General features: G+C 40.5%; 1 long non-coding RNA gene across 1 annotated transcript; it reads left to right on the plus strand.

Annotated features, from left to right (window-relative positions):
* Positions 1-3,906: 3,906 nt before the first annotated feature.
* Positions 3,907-4,416, plus strand: LOC106096985 (uncharacterized). The gene is made up of 3 exons (XR_001223322.3): positions 3,907-4,044; positions 4,126-4,185; positions 4,389-4,416. It is a non-coding gene; the product is annotated as an uncharacterized LOC106096985 (long non-coding RNA).
* The last annotated feature ends 12,410 nt before the right edge of the window (positions 4,417-16,826 follow it).

Consider the following 16,826-nt stretch of genomic DNA (forward strand, 5'->3'; position numbering starts at 1 on the left):
TACTTGTGAATATATTTTTTTGCATTTGTATTCTGTCAAAAATATGTACTATCTGTAGTATACCTGGTCAAAGTTGCAAAACACAAACATATAAAAATATTTCATGCAAGTAAAAAGCCCTTTTTTTCATATACTCACATCCACACAACTGTGTGTCATTGTTGTTCTTATTTTCTGGATACCTTTAAAAGTATAAGTTCGCAGGCTTTCATTAAAGTTGTGTGACTATAAGAGGATAAACCTACACAGGAAGAGACTACTGAGACTATTAAGCTTTCTGCATCAAAGGCGCTATATAAATACAGGCCATTTACCATCAGACTCTGGGAGCACTACCTTGGCTTCCATGTTACAACTAATCTATAGAATTTGTTAAAATGAATAATGTTTAAATGTTGTGATGCTTTAAAGGTTTAATGTAGAGGACCCTTTGAGTGACACATCAGAGCAAGGCATAGTGAAGCAAAGGTGCTGGAGCACCCCCTGTTGCAAAAGGCAGATATCACAGCAACTCTTGCAAAATACAAAATTCAAAGGAAACTATTTCTACAGTCTATATACTATATATCCTTATATTTATACACTTCAAAAAAAAAGAAAAAAAAAAAAAGAAATGCATGTTTGCTGTGCCCCCACAACACTTACATTTCAAAACACTCACAATGACTTGCCTATACACTTGAATTTCCTGATTTTTTACGCAGAGACCATTACAACAGGTATTTATAAAATGGATTCTTCTACTAATTTTGGCATGAAAAACCAGCAAAAGAATCTGTGTCGAAAACTAGAGCTGAAGACTGAATTGTAATGTCTACACAATATTTTTTTAAAAATATTGCTATTTTAATCAAGAATAGGACAATGAACCACTTGCGATGCAGCTTCAAATTACAGAAAGAAATTGTTTATTGAAATATAGTGAGACAAGTGAGATAAATGCAGCATTTCTAAAATATGTGATGTACGTGTACCTTTTAATAAATGCACTGATGGAACTGCATGATACTATGTCACTGTCATCAGGTGGGCTCAATGCAAAGCAAACTTCGCCTGTGTTTTACCTCATGGGTACTATGTTGCTGTTGAGGGTTGCTCCTGCTGCTCCAGCAGTGCTGGAGAGCAGGGCTGTCTTGATCTGGCACTGTACACATTTAAAAGTCCACAGGAGAGATGGTAGCTGGTAAAACTAGTGTTATGAGATAATAATACAATGCAAAGATTGGTGATAGTGCTGGGAGCCATAAAGCAACAAATTTAAAAAAAAAAACTGTCTAAGATAAACTGAAACCAGAATATTAATAGCACAAAAGAAAGGGGTGGTCATGATAAGCTAAGAATGTAGCAAAAAAGTAGTGATGGGTCGTTCGCGAACGAAATGGCTCTTAGAGCCGGGTCTTCGAAGTGAACGACGCGAGCCGGCTCCTTATCGCGAGCCGTCGGTTTTTTTTTCTTTCTCTCACCCTCTCTCTCGCCCTTTTTTCCGCTTCACTCTGCATGCGAGCCTTGTGCTTTGCGCTGGGGGAGGGGCGGTAATTACACTCAGTAGCAGAGGAACAGAGCGGGGGGAGAGAGAGAGGAAGAGAGCCAGGGACAACAACGTCACATTAGAAAGGTATAGTAATCATCCACAACTATTTTCAGTTGCAGATGATAAAGGAGTCAGAAAGTTTATTCATGCAGGCCCATATGACAGAGAATATGCATCTTCTTTTTGTTTTTCATTTTTTAATTTATATTTAATTGTGTTGTGGTTTGCAGTGTTTAAATTTGTAAAAGGAAAAAGCTGAAAATTTAAATAGTTGAAATGTGACTAGTTGGTTTTTGTATTATATGATTTATTTATTACATTTTATGTGGAGTGAATAAATAAAAGTATATCTACGGTGACCCCCAGAGACAAAGCACGTAAAAACTCCAAAACACGTAAAAACTCCAAAACACGTAAAAACTCCATAGCACGTACAAACCCCGAAGCACGTACAAACTGTAAAACACATAAAAACTGTAAAACACGTAAAAACTCCATAGCATGTAAAAACTCCAAAACACGTACGAACTCTGAGGCACGTACAAACCCTGAAGCACATACAAACTCCAAAACACGTACAAACTCCGAAGCAAGTACGAACCCCGAAGCATGTACAAACTCTAAAACACGTATAAACTCAGTAGCACGTAAAAACTCCAAAACACGTACAAAAGAAAACAGAAGTGCTCCAGCATGCTAGGTGCAGTGTTGAGCTTTTGTTACCTAGTGGCTACACAAGCCAGCAAGTACTAACGACCGGATTTGGTGTGTGATAGTAACAGGTAAATGAACATTTTTATTAAATTATTTGATTACATATGAGTGCTTGTGTATAAATACACAAAAAACAATTGTGTAATTTAAGTGATCTAAGTAGCTCTATTTTGGAAGTTCACTTCATGCTAGACATGTGCTTTGGAGTTTGTACGTGTTTTCTCTCTAGGGACCACCGCATATATTTATATATAAATAAAACCACTTTTCTTTTACATTAGTAATTTCTTTTGTGCATAATTTTGTATTATTGTTAATAATAAATTAATTAAAGCAACAAAACAACCTGAAGAGCCGGTTCGGAGCTGAAAGAGCCGGCTCTTTTTAGTGAGCCGAACCGAAAGAGCCGGTTCTCTAAAAAGAGCCGGAAATCCCATCACTATTGGTCATGCTAATACAATTGTAACCTATGTTGTTGGAGAGAGAAATAACATCGTGGAAGAGACATAAAGTGAGTAAAAAATGTCCTAAATGCATTTAGAGTTTATTTAGAACTAAAAATTAAATTTCTTTTAGCAATTATTGTTTTTTTTAATGTCACAATTCCAACCCTGCTCCTTTACCCGGGCTTAGACTGGCAAAAGTGACGCGAAATAGGCACTCTGGTGGAGTTACTTTGTGTGTGTGTGTTTATAAGTAGTTTTAAACCTTCTGATCCACAAAACAGCATAAGAGTAAAAGAGTAAAAGAACTGACTGCGTTGCAGCACCCGCTGCTTGTTGAAAGTAAAAGCGATACGCGCTTTCACGTCTTTTTTTAGCGACTTTTTTAAGAAAAAAAGTCGCTAAGGGGTCTGAAAACTCGCTAAATATAGCGACAAAGTCACTAAGTTGGCAACACTGTGTCTCTCCCTCCCGCTCTGTTCCTCTGCTACTGCGACTGTAACTACCGCCCCTCCCCCCTCTGCCCAGCGCAAAGCACAAGGCTCGCGTGCGGAGTGAAGCGGAAAAAAAAGTGCGAGAGAGAGAGAGGGCGTTACCGCTGATGGGGCTGCACGCCGTTAGCGCGGTTAGCTCATTAACACAGTGACTCCATCCAGCACCACGTACGGGGCGATGCATGGTAACTCAGGTCTCATTCCTGTGGTCTCAGGTTAGACCACAATAAATAGCAAGAGCATTTATGTGAAGTGTGTATTCATTTTGTGCCTTATTATAACCCCACTGATTTTGCTATGGTTTGATTTTGGTGATTTTGTGATATTGCATGTCCAGGCAACTAATTAGACTCATGCAAATGTAATAACCACGCAATTTATTATTATTTTTGAGTGAACTAGAGAAACAGGTCCAGTAATGGTGGACCTCTTTTACACCTTAATTCTGCAGACTCATATGTGTTAAAGACAAGGGCGTAGATTTGGCATGGACAGAGGGGACATGTCCCCACCAATATCCAGTGATTATTGAATCGCTGGATATTGAATTGTAATTTTAAATTGTTTAAAAGCATGTAGAATAGCACATGTAGGCAAGTATATTTGTCCCCTTTTATCTAGAAAGCAAAGACAAAAAGGAAAAAGAAAAGAAAAAGGCCAGGGTTCGGTGGGTGAATCATCCGTCCCCACCAATGCCAAAACCAAATCTGCGCCGTTGGTTGAAGACATTATGACTAAACAAACTGCACGGGAACAGGAAACCTGCCTTCCCCCAATGATATTCTTCAGTTTATTTTAGTCTGCTACTCACTCAGTCAGCAGCAAGACAACATGGTGATTACAACTCCCTGCTTCAGACTATGTGAGTAATTGTTGTTAGGTTTATTTTATTGTATATATGTCTGTACATCAAATAATTTATGGCTTTCCTGTGCTTATCTAGTAATGCTTGAAGTTATTCTGCTGGGGACACATGTTCAAAATGGCTTTAACCAAAAAATGCGTGAGTACGTTAGAGAGGTTAATAAAATAAATAATCTTTTTTTACCTTTTTGGGGAAGTGAGTAAGTTAACTTAAACATTTTATAAGTCTGTTAATGATGTTTGTTAAAATCCTTTTAGATTTAATCATCTTTTAATAACACATTTTATAATAATTTTGATTAATCTGCTAACTATAAATCTTGTGATGTTTCTAATTTTCAGGTGCAGCTACTCTTCGTGTGTCTCCTAATGCCGGGCTCACACTGTGTGATTTTTTCAGTCGCGCGATTCAGCTCCTGCTCAAACTGTACGATGGACTCGCAGGGGTGAGAAGTTCATAGGTCACGATGCAGGGTCTCACACTATACGGCCCGATGCTCTGATGCGACCTGAGTGCTCACACTGTGCGTCCATAAAAATGAAGGTTATAACAGAAAATCTGTCGCTCGCTCTCCCTCTCTGTCTTTCACTCACACAGACACGCACCACCACCATCAACTTTGCTAAATTGCTAATGAAAAACATTGATCAAGCAGCTGTGATTGAGCAGCAGTGTAAATCCAACTATTTTCACGGTTGTTGTGGTCGTGATAATTTTGTGAGGCCACATCGAAAAGGCTCGGGTGAGCTTGCCAGAGTTCTACAAGTTGTGCCTCCATCGCTTGTGTCCAGATCACACGCTGCACTGCTGTGCTGCTCCGTCTTTTTCGCTGACATTTGTGTTTGCGCGTGCGCAGTGTGAGAAGCTGCGGTGACACCCTCGCGACGGTCGTGAGGATTTCAAACATGTTTGAAATCCTCCCGACCAAGCGATTGATGATCGGGAGCTGCTCGTGAGGTGTTAATCGCTTCTCATTACCCCACGTAGACTACACGATGCACGACGCACGATGAAGGACAAACTCGGGCCGATCGACAAAACGGTCGCACGACTCAAAAATCGGCTCAAAATGGGCCAAAAATCGCACAGTGTGAGCCCGGCATAACAGACTCCAACACTTTCAATATGAGTCATTATCTTTTGATTGTGAGAGCCCTGATGGTTCTACTGAACTGAGAGGAGTCAGAACCACTGAGGAAAGGTTAGAACATTTTATTCCATTATGTAATGGTAAAGAAAATTCCTATTCATGCAAAATTACTCAAACCTATCTAACAGACAGTGCAGAGTACTGGTGTGAGGATAAAGGGGGTCAGAGAAGCAACAGTGTCAACATTACCATAACTAGTAAGTTCATCATATTTGTGAAATTAGTACATGGTTTTTTTTAAAAAAAATTATGTGGGATTTCTAGTCCACTTTGTCTTGTATGGTACAGAATGTTTTCACCATTTACCTTTGTAAAATAAATAAATAAAAATCATTTTGCATTTTCTTCAGATGGTTCTGTGATCCTAGAGAGTCCAGTTTTCCCTGTTTTTGAGGGACACAATGTGACTCTTCGCTGCATAAGCAAGACATCTCACACCAACCAAAGAGCAAATTTCTACAAAGATGATGTCCTCATAGATGGGAGCCCTTCTGACAGAATGGAAATTAACAGTGTTTCCAGGTCTGATGAAGGACGATACAAGTGCAGCATTTCTGGTGTTGGAACATCACCAGAAAGCTGGCTTCATGTCAGATGTAAGGCTAAAACTATATTTAGTTATTTCTGTGTCTGGGCTTCACAGAGAGAGAAATGTGACTCTAACATTTAGATTTCTGTTCTTTTGGTCTTGATGAAAATGTTTATGTTATAAAAATGATATCGCAAATTTTAATGTTTTAAGTCAGAAAAAATTACACATGCAATGATATTTATAAAGTTGTATCACTGCAGCATATTCTTCAGGAGAGACCCCGTCTGAAGACCCCATTTCCACTCCTGACTTATTCCTGCTGTGGATTGTGTTGCCTCTTTTAGTGATAATATTGATGCTGCTGGTAGTCAGATTCCTTAATACTTGCAAACATCGAGGTAATTCAGTTTTTCAGTTTACATCATTTTTAAGAATAGTCTTGTTCCCTATTCATTTCCCTATTTTTTTTTTTTCTAATGCTGGGTTTTTCTTTTCTATTCATCAGTTTCCTCAAAGACATCAGCAGCAGCGTCAAACTCACATGAAGACTATCCAGGAGGTGAGAGAGAAATAATTATCACAATTGTATTAGTGTATTTCGTGCTTGTTACGAATATTGTGGCCTTCTGTCCATCAATTTAAATTCGTTAACCAGTCCAAATCAGGGTCACAGTGGGAGTAACTTCATCAGTATAAATCGATTAAAATTGTATAGCGTGTTTGAGAGACTGAATGATAAAATCTAGTAGATTGACATTTAAGAAAATTAAAATAAAAGCTAAAAGTGAAGTGTGGTATTTTTACGTGACATATGCTGCGCAGAAGGATTATTTTTGTGTCTGCTCAGTATGTCATATGTGGTGTTTTTGTTTTCGACACTGGTGATGCTTTGATAATTTAAAACTCTGTCTTGGGTCAAACCACAGCACAAAGCCAGAAAAAGAGAAGCGTGACGGCTACCAAAAAACAGCTTTAGAGTCTAAATATATATATACAGATATAAAACCTCTCTTGCCCACCCATATGGAAAAGATATATATAAATCTTATGAGGTTTGTATCTGTCTTGTGTGAAACTTGTATGAAAAGCATACAAGGATGAAAACAGATATAAGATCTCTTGAAAAATTATATAAATGAAACTTGTATGTTTTGGATACTTACTAAAACAATATATGAAAGTGGCCACTTTCATGAGTAAATCATATAAGCCTTTTATGATTCACTAAATGAAGTAAGCCACATCTGATGCAAGTCTTTTATAAGTTTTTTCTATTTATTTTCCATATGGGCAGGGATGATTCTTCCACTTCAGCTAATAGCTCTGAACAACCTGTTTACACCACTGTGACCATAAACAACACACGACAAACTCAAGAACTTGGTTCTTATGTTATGAACATTTAGATATTTTATTGAACATGATGTTTTGCACATAAATTTGAGTTGATCACTATTACTTTGTCGCATGCTCACATCATGCACATCAGCACGTAAATCAAGGCAACAGAAGTTTTGTGAATGTTGTGAGTGTTCCTCTCTTATCGTTATTTTATTATTTCTCTTATTTAATTAATTTTTTTCAGGAATAATACAAAAAAAGTAAAAAAGCAGGACATAAATACATTTACTAAAAAACTTCTGCTTCCCTGTGCTGTTTTTTCTGGTATCTGTAAACATGGATAAGTAAAGAGTAGGTGCTGGTGATAATACACTATTTCTGCACTTGCGCTTCAAATGAAAAGAGTTTCATCATACAGGTCAAAACTGTGGCCAGAAGTGCAACGTATTATTATTCAATTTAGAATAAATTTTGAGCCCATCCACTTTAATTTTTTAACAAACCTAAACATTGCTTAGCTTAGCACAATACCCAAGAAACACAATATTTTCAGCTTCATCTACAAGAAGCCCGTTACTATCACCCCTGTAACGAAGAAATGTTTTGAAAAGCTGGTCACATTAGAGCTCTCCTAACCCACAGTTTTGCCCACCACCTATTTGCTTACATTTTCTGATGGAATAGTGACAGTATGTTCTTTTGATTGTCAGATTTTCCTAAGATTCCAAATTAGACCTAATGAACAGTGAATAGCAAATAGTGTTCATCATCACTGATGTTACTGTGGTCGTCTGTCCTCTCACTCCGGCTGTATCTCTCCATTAGATGATGACATGTTATATTCTAGAGCCATTTACTACATCTTACGCCCGGGTGAGACTAAACTCAAAGGTGAGATTAACTTTGAAACACTAGATTTACTAACCCTGTGCAAATTTGCGTAAATCCCCTGGACCTAAAACCACCTACAATTACTGACTTTTATATTTTCTGGCACAAGTCCCAAGGTGTTATTCACCCCTGCTGGGATTTTTAATAGGTTGTCAGCTTGATTCTCCTCCTGCTTTTGTTGTGCAAACCACCCATTATCTTTGAGGCCTGGCACATTTGCATTTGTTGACTCAGAGTAGCTCAGATCCAAGGCAGGAGAAAAATCTGTGTTACAACCCTCAAAAATGCCTGCCGTGTATCCCACACATTTACTGACCTGCAAATAGATAGACACACATTCACAGTAAGAAACGCAAATCTGTTTTATTTATAAAAAAACAAAATGTGTGAAAATAAAATGAAAAGTTGCTAATACAATGACATGAGTGTGCTATCTCTCCAGCTTTGCATGTTCTCTCCTCTGCCTGTTCATGTAAAAATAGCAAAAATTAAAAAACAAAAAAAAATAAATTCTGTCCCTCAGTTCTGTTCTTTTGCCACAGGTCAAAGGCAGCACTGTATGGGTAGAGGAGGATATTGGAATACTTTTTTTTTTGATTGCCATAGTACATATGATATTTAAATAAACCTATTTAGAGTGAGGTTCATGTAAATTTACCATTCTCTATTTATTTATTTACTCCCCATCAGGGAGTGTACGGTCCATCAAGCCCGCACAACACAGCAGGACTGGAATTTGTCAATTAATTATGATGCAAGACATGATACCTCATGTCTTGCATTCAGATAATATGTAATATGTGATGGGTGGTAAATATTAACTATAAAATATTAAGAACAATAATGGTTCGTGGCAAAATTTTAATTGCTGTGAAGTTAATATTGGTGTGTAATATAACTTTTCCACCATTGAAAAAATAATGTTTTAGCTCTTTAATTCTCGTATATTTGACAGGTCGGAGAAAGAGAGCTGACTGAAGACAAAATCACATCTGAGTGAAAGTGAAGTTGATGAAGTAATCCACATTTATCACATATTGTTATTGTAATTGAACAAGCTGTACATCATCTGCTGGGTTTGGTGTGAATGTCAACAAACTGTTATGTGTGTCTTCAGCGAGAAACAGCTGACTGTCAGACTCACATGGTTATAAAAACAGAGAAAGCTCACATCCTAACAAATATGTCTGTCTCTTAGAAGGTAAAATTAAATCACTTGTTGCTTCTGCTCTTTTTGCTTGTGCATGAATGCTTCTCAGAAGAAAAGAGCTCCTGCAGCTCATGTCTTTTGAAGAGGAAGTACTCACTGTGGTCAACCACTAATGTAAATGTGCTGCATTGCTTTGTTATGAAAATCAGATGAACCAAATTTGTGGTAATCAGTGAAACATAACTGCACATTTTGGTACTGAGCATGTGTCTACATAAAATGTCATATAGTGTACAGACTGAATAAGCTGTGACTTACAGTATGTCAAGTCATATTATGTATGGTTGCCGCTTAACAAGGTTTCAAGTCGAGCTTCAATATGCAACAAGAAGAAACAGGAGTGAGACGAAACATTTTTTTGAGTGTGCAATTTATTGAAAACAGCTCTTAAAATGACACAGACTGTTTTAAAGCTGATCAAAAGTTTAGGACCACACCTCAACAAAAAAAACAAAGAAAAAACAAAAAAAACAGAAATCAAAGTTTCAACCATGAACACAGTAGAGAGTAACTTCACCGTTATTGTTGATCAAATTTGTTGCGGCATGCTTGAGGCAAGTGCTTCCATGAGTTGAGTGGGAAAAGTCCTCCAAATGGTGAATACGGCCACACAAAGGGCTTCTACTGTCTGGAACTGTTGCCTGTTTTTGTAAACTTCCCTTACCATCCATCCCCAAAGGTTCTCAATTAGATTCAAATCAGGGGAACACGCAGGATGGTCCAAAAGGGTGATGCTATTCTCTTGGAAGAAGTCTCTTGTCCTTCAGGCATTGTGTACTGTGGTGTTGTCCTGTTGAAAAACCCAGTCATTACCACAGAGACGAGGGCCCTCAGTCATGAGGAACACTCTGCAACATCTGGACACAGCACCTCCTGAAGCTCCATTGTTTCAGTGAAGGAAAAAGCACCCCAGACGATTATCCTCCACTGTGGTGCGTAGAAAACATCTCAGGTGGGATCTGCTTGTCATGCCAGTAACATTGGAAAAACATCAAGACCATCAAGGTTCTCATCATAGAATAAAACTTTCTTCCACCTTTCAATGTCCCATGTTTGGTGCTCTCCTGCAAAGCTCAAACGGTCAGTTAAATGATATTTTGCCAATTTTCTAGCGGTCTTAAACTTTTGATCACGACTGTATGAACACTATAGAAGTGTTAAGTAATAGTAAAGCAGATTTTCCAGGTATTTTGTTTATGACTGATAATCTGTGGATTATCACAGATCATTATGTAGTGAAGGGAAAAACCCTTTTCTGCTGCAGTCTAGTGGTTACTCTTGATATGCTAACGTGAGATGACCAGAACAACAAATGTCACATCATCTGCAGACTTACTGTCACGAGCTGCAGGGGGAGACCGTGTGGGTGCGTGTGTTGAGGACTCAGGAGCAGACAGAGGCGAGGAGAAAGGACTGAGTTTCAACTCAAGGCAAGCCTTTATTCGGGCTGATAACAGGTCTGAAAACAAAACATAACAGCAACAGAAGCTATGGCTAAAACTAAAATCTAAACTGGAAAAACACTAGAAATGACTAAATGGAGTAACTATGACTACTGTGAAAAGGAATCTGTGCAGGTAAATGAAAAACTATGAACCGCATGGCATGAATAAACTATCTTGAACATGATCAGCATGGGACCTCTTTGTGCGGGTGCATGAAAGAACTAAGAATTAAACAACATGAACAGCACATAATCCTGAAGAACACTTAACTTGACCAGGAGGATGGAACAAAGACAACGTGACAATGAACAAGGGAGACAGAGGACCTAAATATACACGAGTTGATCAGGAAAAGTAGAGACACATGAGAACACAGCTGACACTCATGAACCTAGTAATGGGACAGGGGAGGTGAAACTAAACACAATAAACAAAGAACACCAGACTCTTTCAAAATATACCTGGAAACATGATGAGACAGACAAGACAACATGAAGGGTAAGAGAGACCAAAACACAGGGTGAAAACACACCTAAACAATGAACAATGGCAACCTAGGCATAATAGAATTAGCTGGATAAGCTAAGCTAGAACATGAATGACTAACAAAATACAGTGAAACTCAAAACACAGAGTTGCATGACCCAGAACTGTGACACACTGTGATGCTAAAGGCAAAATTTAGAAGTTATCTATGCCCTGATTTCCCTGTTTAGATTGTCCTCTACAATAAAGATGAAAGAACTCCTTCTGCCCTCTCCACTGTGTCAATTCTTAAGTGGTCGAAATCTTATGTGGTTTAGTTTACTGACACAGTCTGCTGACTTACTCTGCTTATATGGAAAAAATACTGATAAATTGATCATGTAAAAATGAAGAGAATTTGTAGGTTATAGATTCTTACTGACATGAATGTGAGCTTTTAAAGTAGAAAAAGTGAAGAAATATAATAGAAAATATAGTTTGCAGTCTGCAGATTTTGCAGACTCATGGCAATCTCTCACATAGCATCATCGTGCAGTACACTTACAGTAACACACAGAAAACACACTCTGTAACAAAGAACTAAACAATCAAATGTGTTTCATCTTGATGCATTCTCAATCATCCAGGAAAGTAAATCTCCAAAAGTTTCTTCTGTTCATCTGGACGTAGCTTTATATGGGAGAAACGTTTCGTCACTCATCCAATTGACTTCTTCAGTCTCAGCTGACTGCAGGTTTCCCCAGATCTTATAAACAGTACATTTGCATAATGACTGAAACCAGCCCACTGAAGGAACAATGGGCTGTGAGGTCAGTTCCTTAATCATAATTATGCAAATTCTCATGACCATTGATCAACAATCACTGACCAAAACCTCTGGTGTCTCCACTTTGTGTTCTAGGTGTGTGATTGCCCTGCCTGTGGTGTGGAGTTGTGGAAGCAGTGTAGCTGCTTCATGTGAGTAGTGTGGGCCTTTGGGCCTGAGCACCAGTAAAGCTACCTCCTGCTAGTGACAGGGTGGGCTTGTGGGCCCCTGGAAGTGCCTCCCCCGTCGTGAGAAGTAAAGTAAGAAGTGGGAAGTGCCTCCCTTATTTGTTTGGTAGTTTTTTCTTTTGTTGCTGTTGTGTTTCCTGTATTTCTTTGGCATTAATGGTAAAACGGCGTTGCCGGCTCTTTAAGTTAACGTTATTTGTAATAAAACTATATTATTTGTAATAAAACTATATTATTATAGAACAACTCTGTCTGTTTTCTTTTTCATTCTATTTCCGGACCCATTTGTTACTGGTCCCCTCACTCACACGCCTAGACCTCTTCGTGGGGATGTAACAGTTAACTTCACTAATTACTTCCTCCAAACCATCAACGTGTCTTTTAGACCCCATTCCTACAAAACTGCTCGAAGAAGTCCCGCCATTAATTAATTCTTCAATCTTAAATATGATCACAGTAGTTAAACCTTTACTTAAAAAGCCATCTCTAGACCCAGCTGTCTTAGCTAATTATAGGCCAATCTCCAACCTTCCTTTCATATCAAAAATCCTTGAAAGTGTAGTTGTCAAACAGCTAACAGATCATCTGCAGTGTTTTCAGTGTTGTGATTTGGCGCTATTTAAATAAAATTGAATTGAATTGAAATTGTTACAGTGTAGTCTGGGGTCGTTTCTTTTACTACTGGTTAAGTTTAACCTGCAGGCAAAGGGTTTACTGTTAGTTTCCCTGATTCCTGTCTATACCGAAACCATTTGTGGTGTCTTGGTTGTAACGAACCTCACACCCCACCTAGGGGGTAGAAACTGAGGTAAGTGGGTTTAGATTCAGTATAACTGTTGGGGTGCTACAATAACATACTATGTTCACTTCAGCTTCAAGGAACAAATTTCATCAGACGGCAGTTTTTATGCCACACTTATGGTAGTTATGTAAACACTTATCAGCCACTTCTTCACACTTTCTCAGCTGCTTATTAATGCAATTATCTAATCAACCAATAACATAGCAGCAACAAAATGCATTTAGGTGAAGGTACATGGTCAGGTCAGAGTATCAGAATTGGCGAGACACGTGATTTAAGTGACTTTGAATGCAGAATGTTTACTAGGACTGAAGGGTCATCTGACGTTTTGAGAAACTGCTGATTTAATGGGATTTTAGTTGCACAAAGTTGCAGAATACAGAAATGTTACAATCTGGTGTCATGGTGCAGGGGATCATTTCTGTGCACGCTTTGGCCACATTAGTACCAACTGAGAACCATTTGAACACCATGGCCTACTTGAATATTGTGATGATGTTTCTCAGGCTCATATCAGCTCACACTGGTTTCTTTAATATGACAATTAATTAACTGTATTGAATTGGTCTCCATAGACACCAGATATAAATCCAAAAGAGCACCTGTGGGATTTGGTGGTAGAGGAATTTTACATCTCAAATAATAATAATAATTTAAAAAAAACCTATTGATCAGAGGAAACATCGCATGTCTACTCATCTGCTTTTGTATCAGAATTGTAAGCTTGATGCCTGATGTTATAAACATGTCATAAAGTGGAGTTGTTCAGGATGGCTTTTTTAAGTCTTTAGTGTGCGTCTTTCTACCACCTTCTCCAGGGGGTTCAGTCTGGCTCCAATTACAAAGTCTGCTTTCCTCACTAGTTGCCTAGTTTCCTTTAATACTTTTTTTTTCTAATGCAGCATAGAGCAACACGCTTGCTACCACAGACTCATAGAACATATTCAACATTTTACTGCAGAGGTCAAGAGATCTCAGCATCCTTAACAAAAAGAAGCAATTTCCCCCTTGTTTGATAGATTACCTGTATTCACGGACACTTCTAATTTGTTACCTAGGTTTAAACCTAAACATTTATGTTTTGCTACTACTCCCACCCCACAAACCTGGGGGTCATGGGTGTGTAGACAACATTTGTGCAGCAATTGTGTGATCCTATCATGTCGCTGTGGAGTAAAATCTCAGAGGAATGCTTCCAGAACCATCAACCACAACGAAAAGTGGGTCCAACATGGCAGTAGGAAGATGTACATAATCTAGAATTATCCAGTGATAATATGCTTATGACAGAGCTTTATTGTGTGCATGCCCAGCATTAATCGGTTGTAAGAACAATACAAGGAAAAATACAAGGAAAAAAATATCCTACTTCCGGCGCCCCCCGTGTGCGGCAGCCTGTTACAGCAGCTCTGCTCATTCTGAGTTTCTTTCTTTCTTATCTTTTTCTTCTCGTAATTTTTATAACTAACGTATTAGTAATTAGACTCTGCAACCATGCACTACCGTTTTGTGATAGTTCTGGTTGTTTTTCTTAGTTTTTTTCTACTTTTTTCACCCGTGTCTGGCGACCCAGAGCATGGATCCTTTGTTTACAGTAGGGATCAGCTGTTAGCACTGCGTCCAGCAGCGGTACTGCCGGCGGACAGACTCGACATTCCCAGTGAACTGAGGAAGAAAAGACGGGGGTGTCGTGCTGGGAAGGAGCGCCGTCGCCCGAGAAGGAGACGTTATCGACCATCTCTTCCTTCTTTAATTATTGGAAACGTACGATCTCTGCTCAATAAAATGGATGAGCTAACGTCGCTAACCTGGTCACAGAGGGAGTACCGGCAATGTAGCATCATGATGCTAACGGAGTCGTGGCTAACACCGCTAACTCCGGACACGAGCGTGACACTACCGGGATTCCAGATGCTGCGAGCGGACAGGACGAGAGAGAGCGGTAAGAGGAAAGGAGGGGGACTGGCAGTGTTTGTGAATGACAGATGGTGTAACCCTGGGCACATCACTGTGAAAGAACAACTCTGCAGCAGAGACGTTGAGCTGTTAGCCGTTAGCATGCGTCCATACTACCTGCCCCGGGAATTCTCGCATGTTATCGCGATAACAGCGTATGTCCCCCCCTCGGCCAACGCGGATGCAGCCTGTGACTCTCTCCACTCTGTGGTCAGCAGACTGCAAACACAATCTCCGAGAGCCCTATTCATAATATCAGGGGACTTTAATCATGCCTCACTGGACTCCACACTGCCCACCTTCACCCAGTATGTGACCTGCCCAACCAGAGACAATAAAACACTGGACTTACTGTATGCCAATGCTGAAGAGGCATACAGTTCAGCACCTCTCCCTCCCCTGGGCAGATCTGATCACAACCTGGTGCACCTTGTCCCTGTGTATGAGCCCCTAGTGCGCAGGGATCCACCAGTCACCCGCACAGTGCAGAGATGGTCGGAGGAGAGTGAGGAGGCTCTTAAGGATTGTTTTGAGTCCACTGTGTGGGAGGTGATCTGTGACGACCACGGAGAGGACATCGACAGCCTCACTACATGCATTACTGACTATATTAATTTCTGTGTGGATAACACCGTACCTACCAGGACTGTGCGGTGTTTCTCCAACAACAAACCTTGGATTACCCCAGAAATTAAAGCCGTCCTCAAGCAGAAGAGGAGGGCCTTCAAATCCAGAGACAAAGAGGAGTTGAAAAGGGTGCAGAGAGAGCTGAGGGGCCTGATAAGGAATGGGAAGGACAGCTACAGGCAGAAGATGGAGAACCAGCTTCAGCAAAATAACGTTGGTGAAGTCTGGAGAGGTCTCAGAACCATCTCAGGCAACAAACATCAGAACTCTCTGCCTGGGAGGGATGTGAGGTGGGCAAATGAACTGAATCATTTCTTCAACAGATTTGATTCAGCCATGAGGCAGTCTCCAACATCGGCTGCAGACTCACCCACCCCCACTGCTGCTGTTCCACCTCTGACACCTCAGACACTTCACACCTCCTCTATTCACCCTGCTCACTCCTCCCCACCCCCAACAACAGCATCCAATACACAACCAACACAAGGCTCCAGCCTGTCTCTCTCATCCACCCAGGTTCGGAGGGAACTGAGGAGGATTAAAGCCAAGAAGGCAGCGGGTCCAGATGGCATCAGCTCGAGGGTCGTCAGGTCCTGCGCGGACCAACTGTGTGGTGTGATGGAGCACCTCTTCAATCTGAGCCTGAGGCTGGGAAGAGTCCCACAGCTCTGGAAAACTTCCTGTGTTGTTCCAGTGTCAAAGACTTCACGCCCCACGGACCTCAACAGCTACAGGCCGGTGGCTCTGACATCCCACCTGATGAAGACCCTGGAGCGGCTGGTCCTGGCTCAGCTTCGGCGCCTTGTGAGCTCATCACTGGACCCACTTCAGTTTGCCTACCAGCCTGGCATTGGAGCGGATGATGCCATCATTCACCTCCTACATCGTTCCCTCGCTCACATGGAGACCGCTGGGAGCACTGTGAGAATCACGTTCTTTGATTTCTCCAGTGCCTTTAACACCATTCTTCCCTCGGTTCTGAAGGACAAGCTGGAGAACTCAGGAGTGGACCATCACCTCACTACCTGGATTTTGGACTACCTCACTGACCGACCACAGTATGTGAGGACTCAGGGCTGTGTGTCGGACAGGGTCGTCTGTAGTACGGGGGCCCCACAGGGAACGGTTCTGGCTCCGTTCCTCTTCACCATCTACACTGCAGACTTCTCCCACAACTCCACCCAGTGCTTCCTGCAGAAGTTCTCTGATGACTCTGCAATAGTCGGCCTCATCACTGATGGGGACGACAAGGAGTACAGAGGACTGACTCAGGACTTTGTGGACTGGTGCCAGCTGAACTACCTCCAGATCAATGCCAGTAAAACCAAGGAGCTGGTGGTAGACTT

The sequence above is a fragment of the Oreochromis niloticus genome, linkage group LG3 (genome assembly GCF_001858045.2).
Source record: "Oreochromis niloticus isolate F11D_XX linkage group LG3, O_niloticus_UMD_NMBU, whole genome shotgun sequence".
NCBI lineage: Eukaryota > Metazoa > Chordata > Actinopteri > Cichliformes > Cichlidae > Oreochromis > Oreochromis niloticus.